Source organism: Rhinolophus hipposideros (assembly GCF_964194185.1).
Source record: "Rhinolophus hipposideros genome assembly, chromosome: 7".
Lineage (NCBI taxonomy): Eukaryota > Metazoa > Chordata > Mammalia > Chiroptera > Rhinolophidae > Rhinolophus > Rhinolophus hipposideros.
In genome coordinates, this window is record NC_138053.1 from 31,456,079 (window position 1) to 31,468,864 (window position 12,786).

Consider the following 12,786-nt stretch of genomic DNA (forward strand, 5'->3'; position numbering starts at 1 on the left):
TTCTGTGTATTCTCCTAAGGCCACTGGAAGCCTGCCTTTAAAGCAATTCTGACCTGCATGGAACCACCAAGAGAACAGTAACACATGCCCAGTACTCTTGTACCCATTTGCATTAAATTTTGCAGAAAGGTTAATACCATCACCCTCTCTGCAAAACAAGTTACTGCCTTTGATACCATGTTACACATCCTTATCTCTCCACAGACCTAAAAATATACAGCTGGCAAATGCTGTGTTCCATCTTGGAATTATTTGGTGATCTTGGAATTATTTGGTGAGGTGTCCTGTTCCTGGCTACCTGAAAGCTGTATGCACACCTCTGTACCCCTGAAGTATATTATAAGCAGTGAGATATTAAAATGTATACATTTGAGATAGCCCACACATTCCATGTGTATAACTTGCTGAACAGTAAGTATCATTTGCCCTTTGCCATTATGCTTGGGGGTTACCACCAGAAAGAGATTTCTGTAGTGCAGTCCAGGACAAGAAAATCACGAACAAATGTGCGGTGAGAAGCTATTCTGGACCTTTTTGAGGTAGGATTTAGCTTAGTATTTGGCTGCTCTGTAGGACTTGTCATATACTAAGTACACCAGGAATCCAAGGACACTGTCAGTTAACATGTGCAGCAATACTTATAAGTCCTACACGAATAGTTACCCTATGTGCAGTACAGATGAGAAATCGAGATCACATTGTAATGGTTACACTAACGAATTAGTAAAATCCCGTGCAATAAGGGAATTTTATTTTACTTCTGGATTTAGCTGTTCCTAGATTCTTTCTCACAAGTGATTATTTTTGATTATTTTTGCTTTTTTTTTTTTTTTTTTTTTAGTTAAATAAAACCTGATCTTAGTAATTTTTCCACTCTTAGGACTTTTTTTATTTTCCCCCAAGAATTTAATGTTCTTTATAATCCTGAACCATTCAGCCTCACTATATCAGTTAATGAAAGGCAGAAAACATCTCTAAAACTTGAATGGAGGGATTTGGGATTTTTAAACGATGATGAACTAACATTGGTACGGAGAGAAAAGCTAAATTCAACACCCTCACATGTGCTGTTCCTGGCAGCTATTTGTAGAATGGATTCATCTGCTGTTACAATCGAGTTGCTAAATCCCCTTGTTTGCTGCCTCGGCCTCTCTTCCCCAAGAAGACCCTGCCCCTCAGGGAACCTCCCTGTGCCTTTGCCAATCCTTCTCAAACCCAACAGTGGAAAAGCCTCAGAAGCAGAGAGGTGAATTATAGACCTGAGGCTCTCAACTAAGGACAGTAAGAGACCTTTGAGGAAACAGCGCTGTCATGTACACTCAGAGGGGTGGGATCTACAACCAATAGCAGAAAAGGGCTGAGCACCTCATATAAGGGAATGTTTAAGGGACCACTTCTTAGTGTTTTTCTCCCCCATATGACCCTGGGTGGCCATTCCCCACTCCATCACCACTGAAAGCCAGACAAACAGTAGCACTTGTTATGAACAGTCAGTGGGAAACATCAGGGTGGCCCTTCAGTCCAGCTGAATCAGTCCAGCTGGAACATTTCTAAGACTAACTAGAAATGATAGAAAGAAAAAAAAATATGCAAATAAACAAAATAAAGAATAAATAAGAAAATAATAAAAATGGAAAAATAGTTTGAAAAATAATAAAACACTACTACAAACAACTATAAAACAATAAACTTGAAAATTGGGTAAATAAGAATATTTTTGAAAAGCATTTAAGGTGCCAAAATTAGTGCAAGAATAAATACAAAATCTGTACATACTATAATAAAGATATGTATACTCATAGAGTAAACAAAAAGACCACTTCACTGCTCTCCCATTTCTATCACCACTGTATCTCCTATTCAAAAGCCCAGGACACTAGTCACTTTTTATAGATGAAATTTATCCTACATGCAAAGAACAAATAATCCCTGTTCTATAGAGTTTTTCCAGAAAATAAGAAAGAATGAATGCTTCTCAGTTCATTTTATGAGGCTACTATAACCTTGATGCCAGAACCAGCTAGATATCGGATGAAAAATGAAATAATGTGTCAGTTTTATTTATGAATATGTAGGTGTACAAATCCTAAGAACAAATAGCAGATACCTGAATCAAGTTCTTTACTAAAATTACACAAAATACATCATAATCTAGTATGATTTATCCCTAAATAAGCATGGCTTATCATAAGCAAATATTTTAACAGAATTAATCACATTAATAGACTAAAGGAAAAAATCACATCACTATCTCAATAGAACAAAAAATCATGTAAGAGAGTTCAATAAATATATATATTTAAATTCCCTAATAGAAGGATAGAAGTTTTTTTTCATAACTTAATAAAAACTGTTACAAAAATATAACTATGAAAAGAGAAAACTATATTAAAGTATATACACAGCAACAACAAAACATTTAATAGAGAAACTTTGGACACATTTCTTTTGACATTGAGAAGAATAATGCCAATTTTAGTGACCTCTGTTTATCATAATGGTAAAAGTCCTGACTTATTCAATAACACAAGAAAGAAAAATAAAGGTATATAGTCTAGAAGGAAAGAAACAAAACCATTATTATTTGCAGATTATATAATTATAAAAAAATCAGTAGGCTAATGCTTAGAATTAATAAAATAAAGATTGATTTTGGTCAAGATTTCCTTATAAAAATCAGTAATGTTTCCCTACACCAGTAATAACCAAAAATAAAATAAATGGAAACTAATATACTCATATGATTAACAACAGCACAAAACTACAAGGTGGAAAATAATCTAACAAAGAACACACAAGAACTTTATTTAAAAATATTTATGATTGTCCAAAATACATAAAAGAAGACCTAAATAACTGGAGATATATGAGGTCTGACAATTAAGTTAGTGAACTTGTTGCAATTATGTTGCTAACCTTTTTCAATATCAGAGGGATTATTCATTATGAATTTGTGCCAATAAGACAAACAGTTTGGTTATCCAAGTTGACTATTTGGAGTGCTAGAAAGGCTGTGCGGAAAGTTAGACAACCTGAACTTTTCGCCAACAATTCATGGCTCTTGCATCACGACAATGCATCAACTCACATGGCACTGTCTGTGAGGGAGTTTTAGCCAGTAAACAAATAACTGTATTGGAACACCCTCCCTACTCACCTGATCTGGCCCCCAATGACTTCTTTCTTTACCCAAAGATAAAGGAAATATTGAAAGGAAGACATTTTGATGAAACTCAGGACATCAAGGGTAATACGACAGCTCTGATGGCCATTCCAGAAAAAGAGTTCCAAAATTGCTTTGAAGGATGGACTAGGCGCTGGTGTCAGTGCATAGCTTCCCAAGGGGAGTACTTCGAAGGAGGCCATAGTGATATTCAGTAGTGAGGTACGTAGCACTTTTTCTACGATAAGTTCGCAAACTTCATTATCAGATCGTGTATAGTATCTTCTTTTTAAGAATATAAAGCATTAATCTGAGCAGAAGGTGCTACAGCCCAGGAGACAGATTCAGGTAGCAATCTAAATTGTGTTGCGAGATACCTAGTATATGGGTGGAAAATCTTTGTAAAGATCTTAATTCTCCCAAAATTTCTCTAAAAATTCAATAAATTTTTAATAAAATTTTATTAAAATACTTGAGTAGCTTGTCAAATTTATTCTCAAATATATGTAGAAGAGTAAATGTCTACCAACAGCTATATCATTTATGAATAGGACAAGCAATGGCAAAGGAACTTTTCATAACAGATATTAAGGTATATTACACAACCATAATAATAATAATAATAATAATAATAATAATAATAAAGTGGTATTGTCACAGGAAGAGACCAGTGGGATGAAATGGATTAGAAAGTTCAGAAACACACTAAATATTTATTAAAACTTGATATACGATAAATGTAGTGACAGAAAACAATGGGGAAAGGACAAATTTTTTAGTGTATCATTTTGATATAGAGAACTCTTAAGTTTGATGGATTTATACCTTCTTGCACAATGCCTTATACTTTATACTATGTACAAAGGTGGACTTCAGATATATTAAAGACCACAATTTTAAGTTAGAAACATAATGTCAATAAAAGAAATTGTAGGAGAATAACTTTGTTAGTGATCAGAAAAATGCAAATGAACAAGATGACACTTTACATCCACCAGGTTGGGGGGTGGCAATTAGAAATCAAATTAAAGCCAGTTTTGGTAAAGATATGAAAAGATGAGAATCCTCATGCACTCTTGTTGGGCTATAGGCATTTCAGAGAACAATCTGGCAACATCTAGTGAATTACCTATAAATCCTTTGTCCTAGCAAATTGCACTTCTGGGTTTATAAGTCCAAAGAAACTGCTGAGAGGACAAATACAAGGACATTCACTGCATTGTTCTGTGTGGTCGAGAGTGTTTGGCACGTCTGGGTGACCAATAATGAACATGTACTTGAACTTCTGTGCCGCACTTTGAAACAATACAGGAGATGTGCATTTAGCCAGCACTGTGGATAGATCCTTTTAAAAATGGTTTTGAGTTAAAAAATAAAATTAAGACAGAACTAGAATGAGATCTTAGCATAACATCATTTATGTAAAACAAAATGACATACACAAATGAGTGTGCCCACAGTCCTATACCAAACACATTCAGTGAATGCCTATTGTGGGGATCATAATATGTGAGGAAAATCAGGAATAGAGGGAGAGAATAAAGTAAAACAAAGCAAAACAAAAGGGAGCTGCATTGCAAAGGAAATTGCGTGGGTTGTGATGGACTCCGCAGTCTGCACCAGAGTTCAAGAGCAACAGACAGAAGCCTCCTGAATGGGAACCCACCCATATTCAATTTTAGCTCTGTCTATGTTCTAAAATCCATTCGCTGTAATGGTAAAGGAGGGCAAAAACAAAAAAAAAACAAACAGGATTACTGAGATGCCGTGGGTCTGTGAAAAGAACATGCACGACCATGAATCTAAAAAGGAGGAAGGAGAAAAGGGAAAAAATAATAGGAATAAATTAATTTTATGTAGCGTTTAACACGGTCAATTTTGTTAGCAAGCCTGTTACCAAAGAACGGGTTCTTGGTAAACATCACAGGAAAGAATTCAAGGGTGTACTGAATAAGTTACACAAACAAAGCCAAACAAGCAGTGGATTTATTTTTTAAAAAAATAGTACACTCTCAAAATGGCATGAGAGTGAGCAGGCCCAGTAGAAAAGCAACTGCCCCAAAGAACAACGAAGACTTAGGATTTTATCACTTTTAAAATGAGGATGCAAAAAGTTCAAGATTTAGGGGTGGTGTTATAGGCATTCCCAGGTGGGTCCTTGCTGACCACTCTTCCCTGTTGGAAGGAGGGATTTCTTTCCTCCTTTGGCCCTTGTCAGTACTGTCATGACATAGGGAGTGGAGACTTTTTCTGGCTGCCATGCTAGTAATATTATAATCCATTATAATTAGCTTAAGTTCACCTGAAGGGCAAGATGATGTCCTAGATCTGCTCTTGCCCACTGAACCCAGTTCTGACCAGTCTGATAGCTGCCCCTTTTCCCAAGGATGACCTCATCTCCTTCTATTTTCTCCCCTCACCTCCTCTTTCCTTTCCTCTGCCCCTCTTTCCCTGCGGCCCTATTCTTTCTGCCTAAGGTAACAAGCCTATAAATTGGTCAGGGTATTTCTAGAATGTATAGAATTTGAAACAAATTTTGGTGGGTTCTCTTTGGGAAAGAAAGTCACCAACTTATTTGAAGAAAGCAATAATCGTGAAACAACTGATAGAGTCTTTTGTTAAATCCACCTTTTGTGTAGAGGCCTTGAAATATATATTTATGAAGTATCGATTAAGAGCTTGTTTAAAAATCTAAATGTTTTCCCTTGCCTCTTGTATCTGCATAAACTTCTTAAAACTAATTGATATCTTTTTGACCACTATGTATTTCTGCTCAGTTTCATTCCCATGTATTTTAAACTTTGGCAAAATCCAATTATATTACTGGTTGCTACTTTGCTGATGTAAATTTTTAAACATCAAAACACTTTTTTCAAAACATTAAATCTTAAACCTAACTGTATGTGTGACCCACCAGAGAAACTCTTTTAAATACAGAATTTCTGGTGGTGGCCTGCACATTTGTAATTTTAATCATATCTCCCTGGGGATTGTTTCACAGCCAACATAGCATCAGTACACAGCCCAGCATTCTGGAGGCAGAGCCACAAGTTTACAGCCACAAGATTAGAAGTCTATTTTGTTAGCTTCCAGTGCAGATGTTATATCTCCCTAAACTAGCATTAGAAAGAGGATCCACCATACATTGCAAGGTCAAGTTTTCAATAATTTTATTGAAATAATAATTCTATTTGATAATAATAGAATAATATAGTAACATACAGTACAGACTATTATAATGCAAAATAAAAATAATCAAATAATAATTCTCTTCAAAAGTACTACTATTCGAATACACACATACAAATTACCTTAATTTTGCTGATAGAAAACCCAAAACAGATTTAAGAAAATGTTCAGTATCACACTGGGAATGACAATAGCTCCATGTGAATCTTTATTTACTTAAGCCCCTCATTCATTCTAGTTTGGGCTTTTATAGAGCTAGTTACTTGCAGACTCAAATAGAAGATTTAATCATCAAGGAAAAATGCTGAAAAGGAGAGGAAAGAAAAACAATGAAGCTTAATCAGACTGGAAGTCCTTTGAGTCTGTGATGGCTCCTTTGTTTCCCTAAGAGCAGGCTTTACTTAAAACAAGACAGAAGTGCTTCTGGAGTCTGGGACCTCCGCAGCTGAACCCAGTGCCAGCCCACCAAGCAGGCCTGAGGGACAGTGCATGTCTTGCACGTTTCTCTGCTGTGCCTGTGAGGGTGGTGGAGTTTGTCTGACAGCAGAGGTGCGACTCTGACACAGTTTAAGATTGGTGGCATAATAAGAAGACAGTGATCCAAGCAGAAAGTGTGAATTAGAAAAAGAAATCATTTTTCTCTCTCCTGTAGCTGTAAATAACCTTACCCACAACTCCTTACTTCCAAAACTCTAGGCAGTAGAGCTGGGGAATAAGACTTTGCTAGAAAGCTTTTCTTTTCTTATTTTTAATTAAAGTTTATTAGGGTGGCAATTTACTACATTTACTATTTAATAAAGTTACATAGATTTTAGGTGTACAATTTTGTAATACATCATCTATATATCACATTGTGTGTTCACCACCCAGAGTCAGTTCTCCTTCCATCACCGTATATTTGATCCCCTTTACCCTCATCTCCCACCCCCTTCCCTCCTTACCCTCTGGGAACCACTAAACTATTGTCTGTGTCTATGAGTTTTTGTTTCTTCATTTGTTTGTCTTGTTCTTTTGCTGTTTTCAGTTTTATATACCACATATCAATGAAATCATATGGCTCCCGACTTTTTCTGTCTGACTTATTTTGCTTAGCATAATAATCTCAAGATCCATCCATGTTATCACAAATGGCATTCTTTCATCTTTTCTTATGGCAGAATAGTATTCCATTGTGTATGAATACCACATCTTCTTTATCTAATCATCTATCGAAGACATGGTTGTTTCCATATCTTGGCCACCATTAATAAAGCTACAATGAACATCGGAGCACACGTGTCTTTATGAATAAATGTTTTCAGATTTTTTTGGTAGATATCCAGGAGAAGGATTGCTGGGTCATATGGTAATTCTATCCTTAATTTTTTGAGAAACCTCCACTCTGTCTTCCATAGTGGCTGCACCAATCTGCATGATGTCCTTGAAGAGAAAAGCTTTCAAACCACATGAGAGCTTTTCTCTTCAAGGGCATCATCAGCAAAGAACTGTATTTGTTAACATGATTTTCAAACTCTTTCATCTCATGAAACAAATAGTTATCTTGACTCTTTCACCTCAAACCATTCATCTTCCCCCATTTTTCCTCCCACCCACTCCCCAAAGCAAGCAAGATTTCTGGGATGTGCAGTAAAGGTAGGCAATAGTATGTGTGTCCTTTCTCCACAGTGGGAAGACGGTTAGAGAAAGAAGAGGTGAAGAGACAGGTCCAAGATGGCAATTTAAGTAAATGCTATGTCTACTACATCCCAAGATCACACCAAAACTACAAATAAATTATAGACAGTCAACTTCAAGAATCATCTGAAGACTAGCTGAACAGAACCCCTATAACTGTGGATATAAAGAAGAGGCCACATCAATACTGGTAGGAGTGACAGAGACATAAAACAGGTTGACCGCCAAACCCACAGATAGTGGTTGAACACTGGGAGGGACACTCAGTGGCAGAGGCCCTCCAGGAAAAGAAAGGAGTCCCAACCCCACACTGGGCTCCCCAGACTCTGGGTCTGGTGCCAGGAAGAGGCGTTCCCACAATATCGGGCAGTGAAACCAGCAAGAACTCTGTCTGTCTGACTCAGTGAGATGAAAGGTGGCTGGAAACGCAGGTGCCCTCTTAAAGGGCCCACACACAGACTCACTTATAAACACTCACCTGAAAGGGTGGTCTCCCGTGAAAGGGTGGCAATTCAAGAGGTCCAGAGACATACAGGGAAAGACTGAGTTGTGTGACTTCAGCGTGAGGGATAAAAGGACAGCAGCCATTGCCTCAGTGTGGAGCTTACCTCATGTAGGCCCCTCATGTGTGGCCTACAGGAAGGCCTACAGGAACATCTTTTCTATGTTGAACCCTCCCCCAGAGGGCCAAATCTGAGACTGCGTTGGTCTGGTGAAATCCTCATGTGCACACCCCATTCATGACATCCTGGGTCCCCACTCCGCATAGTTAGTACTGCATCACCCAGGGTACTCTTGGCTACTGAGTGGCCGGCCCCTCCCCATAAACAACTGAAGCCTTTTAAGAAATGGATGGCCCATGGCTGCCTGGGGAACTTTTGGTGGGGAGCAGTGAGCCACAACTTGCACTGCGACCTCTCTTGGGCAGCTCACAGGGATCTACGAGGTTGAGGCGAGGGCTGGCCGGCTGCGGTGTCCGCAGGGTGTTTTGCAAAGTGGTCACAGACCAAGCACTGGCTCAAGAACTGAATCTTCATTAACTTTATAAAAACAACTGGCCATGCCTCCTGACTATAGGACGCCACCCCACTCATCTAATGCCGCCGAAGGCATTCTCAATACCACGTCAAGCGGCACAGCTGGCACACCTAAGGAGGCTTTTTCAATGGCTGAGACTTATAGGCAGCCAGCAGGTGGCAACAGGTTTGGGGGGCACTGGGCTATTTGCTAAGGCCCAATACTGGGTCAACCAGCCTCAGTTCACCATGAGGCCACCCACACGCCTCCACTTCCAGCACAGGCGTCTGCCAACCACATATAGCTTAGTAGCTCCTACCAGGTAGCCACAGGTAGGTCACAGGCAAGACTGAAAGAAACAGGAAAAATTTCAAATATACATGCTGTCTTTACACCTAAAGGAACTGGAAAAAGAACAGCCAACAAAGCCCAAAGTGAGTACAAGGAAGAAAATAATGAAGATCAGAGTGGTAATAAACAAAATAGAGACTTAAAACTTACAAAAGATCAATGAAACCAAGAGCTGTTTTTAAAAAAAAAAATAAACAAAATTTATAAACCTTTAACCAGACTCATCAATAAAAAAGACTCATCAGAAATAAAAGAGAAGTGACAACAGACACCACAGAAATACAAAAAAAAATTAAGAAAATATTACAGGCAATTATACACCAACAAACTGAACAATCTGGAAGAAATGGATTAATTCCTAGAAGCACATAGTCTTTCAAGGCTGAATCATGAAGAAAGAAAATCTGAACAGACTGATTACTACCCACTAAATCTAATCAGTAATCAACAAGCTCCAAACAAACAAAAGTCCTAGACTAGATGACTTCACAAGTAAATTTTACCAAACATTCAAAAAAGAGTTAACACCTATTCTCCTCAAACTATTCCAAAAAAATCCAAAGTTGGGAAGGCTTCCAAGCTCATTTTATGAGGCCACCATTATCCTGATTCCAAAACCAAAGACATTACAAAAAAAGAAAACTACAAGCCAATATCTCTAATGAACATAGATGCAAAAATCCTCAACAAAATATTAACAAACTGAATTCAGCAGTACATTAAAAAGAATGTACACCACAATCAAGTGGGATTCATTCCTGTTATACAAGGTTGGTTCAATATCTGAAAATCAATTAATGTGATACACCACATAAACACAATGAAAAATAAAAATCATATGGTCATATCAATAGATGCAGGAAACGCATTTGACAAAATCCAGCATCTATTTATAATAAAAAACTCTCAGCAAAATGAAAACAGAGGGAACATACTTCAACATAATAAAAGCCATATATGGCAAACCCACAGTTAATATCATGCTGAATGGGGAAAAGCTAAAAGCATTTCCCCTAAGATCAGGAACAAGACAAGGTTGCCCACTTTCACCACTTTATTCAACATAGTACTAGAAGTTCTAGTCACAGCAATCAGAGAATAAAAAGAAATAAAAGGCATCCCAATGGGAAAGACAGAAGTAAAATTGTCATTATTAGCAGATGACATGATAGTATACATAGACAACCCCAAAAGTCCCACCAAAAACTATTAGAACTGATAAGTGAATTTAGTAAAATAGCAGGATACAAAATTAATATTCAGAAATCAGTTGCATTTTTATATACCAATAACAAACTATCAGAAAGAGAAATTAAGAAAATAACCCCATTTACAATTGCATCAAAAAAATATATTTAGGAATAAATTTAACCAAGGAAGTAAAAGACCTGTACTCAGAAAATTATAAGACATTGAAGAGAGAAATTAAAGATACAAATAAATTGAAACATATACCATGCTCATGGGTAGGAAACATTAATATACGTAAAATGTCCATACTATCCAAAGCAATATATATATATATTCAATGTCCCTTATCAAAATACCAACAGCATTTTTCACAGAACTAGAACAAATAACCCTAAAATTTATATGGAACAATAAACACCCCAAATAGCCATGGCAATTCTGAGAAAGAAGAACAAAGCTGGAGGTATCATGCTACCTGATATTAGATTATGCTACAAGGCCATAGTAATCAAAATAGCATGGTATTGGCATAAAAACAGACACATAGAATGGAAAGGAATAGAGAGCCAGATATAAATCCATGCCTTAATCTACGACTAAGGAAGCAAGAATTTACATTGGGGTAAAGACAGTCTATTCAATAAATGGTGAACAGATACATGCAAAGAAATGAAACTAGACCACCTTCTTACTCCATACAGAATAAACTCAAAATGGATTAAATATTTAAATGTAAGACCTGAAACCATAAAACTCCTAGAAGAAAATATAACAAGAACACCCTCAGACATTACCCTTAGTAATATTTTTACTGATACATCTCCTGGGGCAAGGGAAACAAAAGAAAAAAATAAACAAATTGGACTACATCCAAAAAAAAGTTTTTACGCAGTGAAGGAAACTATCAACAAAACAAAAAGACATCCTATTGCATGGGAGAAGATATTTTCCAATGATACATCTGATAAGAGTTTGCTATGCAAAACTTATTAAAAATTCATACAACTAAACACCAGAAAAACAAACAATCCAATTAACAAAATGGGCAGAGGACCTAAATAGATGTTTCTCCAAAGAGGACATACAGATGGCCAATATACATATGAAAATATGGTCAGTGGCACTAATCATCAGAGAAATGCAAATAAAAACCACAATGAGATACCACCTCACTCCTGTCAGAATGACTACCATCAATAGATCAACAAACATTGGCGGGATGTGGAGAAAAGGGAACTCTTGTGCACTTTTGATGGGACTGCAAGTTTGTGCAGCCACTATGGAAAACAGTATGGAGCTTCCTCAAAAAATTAAAAAGAGAATTATCTTATGACCCAGCAATTCCACTCCTGAGTATCTATCCAAAGAAATCCAAACCACTAATTCCAAAAAATATATGCACCCCTATGTTTACTGCAGTGCTATTCACAATAGCCAAGGAATGGGAAGAACTGAAATGCCCATCAATAGACGATTAGATAAAGAAATTGTGGTACACTTATACAATGGAGTATTACTCAGCCATAAAAAGAATGAAATATTACCATTTGTAACAACATGGATGGACCTAGAGGATATTATGCTAAGTGAAGTAAGTCAGACTGGGAAAGACAAATACCATATGATCTCACTTATATGTGGAATATAAAGAACAGAATAAATGAACAAACAAAACAGAAATAGACTCATAGATACGAGAATAAACCAATGGTTGCTAGATGGGAGGGTGGTTCGGGGGAATGGGTGAGAAAGGTAAAGGGATTAGGCAGTACAAATTGGCAGCTACAAAATCGTCACAGGAGTGTGAAATACAGTATGGGGAATATAGTCAATATTGTTGTAAAAACTATGTATGGTGTCAGATGGGTACTAGACTTACTGAGGGTTCACTTCATAAATTATATAAATGCCTAACCACTTTGCTGTACACCTGAAACTAATATAAAATAATATTGAATGTCAACTATCATTTAAATATATATATATAATATATGTGTGTGTATTTCTTTTTTATCTCCATGGGATATAAATACAGCATAAGGAATATAGTCAATGGTGTTGTAATAATTATGTATGGTGTCAGGTCAGACGGGTAGTAGACTTGTTGGGGCTATCACTTTGTGAGGGCTATAAATGTCTAATCATTTATGTTGTGTTGCACACCTGAAACTAATAACAACAAAAAAAAAGGTAAGGGATGG

At 36.8% G+C, this 12,786-nt stretch overlaps 1 protein-coding gene across 1 annotated transcript in view; it reads left to right on the plus strand.

The window, feature by feature from the left end:
- LOC308499733 (uncharacterized protein) overlaps nt 1–12,786 on the plus strand; it is a gene marked incomplete at both ends in the record, with an annotated part of 113,291 nt that overhangs the window by 47,301 nt on the left and 53,204 nt on the right. The window lies entirely within an intron of this gene.